At 51.2% G+C, this 860-nt stretch overlaps 1 pseudogene; it reads left to right on the forward strand.

Annotated features, from left to right (window-relative positions):
• Positions 1-129: 129 nt before the first annotated feature.
• The window catches only part of LOC105979544, a 4,472-nt pseudogene continuing 3,741 nt past the window's right edge, over positions 130-860 (forward strand).

Here is an 860-nt window from a genome sequence, read left to right on the forward strand (position 1 = left end):
AAACCGTTGCAGATGTTCCCTCTCTGCCAAATGAGGGCCCGGGGGCGGGGAATGCCGTTTCCATGGGGAGAGGCGAAAACAGGTAATAAAGATTCAAAGATACTTTCAGGAAGAAGTCTCATTACACAAATGGTGTCTCAAAAACTAGAAAAAAATAAAAAATCTGGAAGCACTACTCCAAATTTTAAGAAGCTTCATGAGGCTCATTTTAAGGAAATGGAGTCCACTGATCAATATGTTGAGAGAAAAAGGAAACGTTGAAGAGCACAATAATTCACTTAATGAACTGAAACAGGCCTTTCACAAGGGAGCGGTCGACTCCGATGGTGACTGCAGTGCGCTCAGAAAGCGGCCCTCCGTGGCTTACACTCCAGCCAGCCAGCATCGCTCCCCACGTCCACCTCAGGGCACGCAAGTCGGAGCATCTTGTGTCCAAAGCGATTGGTCAGGTCCTGCACGCTGTCTGCAACCAAAATGAATGTCAGGCTTTCAGCTGCCACTGAGGATAATGAGCATCAACGCTCCCTGACCAAGACTCCAGCCAGAAACTCTCCACACGTGGCCACCTCTGGGAGTGCCCCAAAGGCCCGGCTGAGCTCGGGACACAGGACGCGCACGGTGAGGCCCTCCAAGGCGGATTCAGCTGCTGGTATGACCCCTTCAAGCTGGCCACCGAGGCAATACAGACACCCGTGTCCAGCAGGAAACCAGTGTTTGATCTCACCTACGAGCCACACAAAGGACAGCTGAAGCCATGGGGACAATCTAGAGAAAATACTTCTCTGAGTGAACCTGTGAGCAGAGCAAGCTTCTGGAAGAAAACTTATCAACCACCTCATCTCCAGACCAGGGAAGAGCAG

This window comes from Echinops telfairi, unplaced genomic scaffold (genome assembly GCF_000313985.2).
Source record: "Echinops telfairi isolate 266 unplaced genomic scaffold, ASM31398v2 ScPeMD7_18;HRSCAF=68, whole genome shotgun sequence".
Taxonomy (NCBI): domain Eukaryota; kingdom Metazoa; phylum Chordata; class Mammalia; order Afrosoricida; family Tenrecidae; genus Echinops; species Echinops telfairi.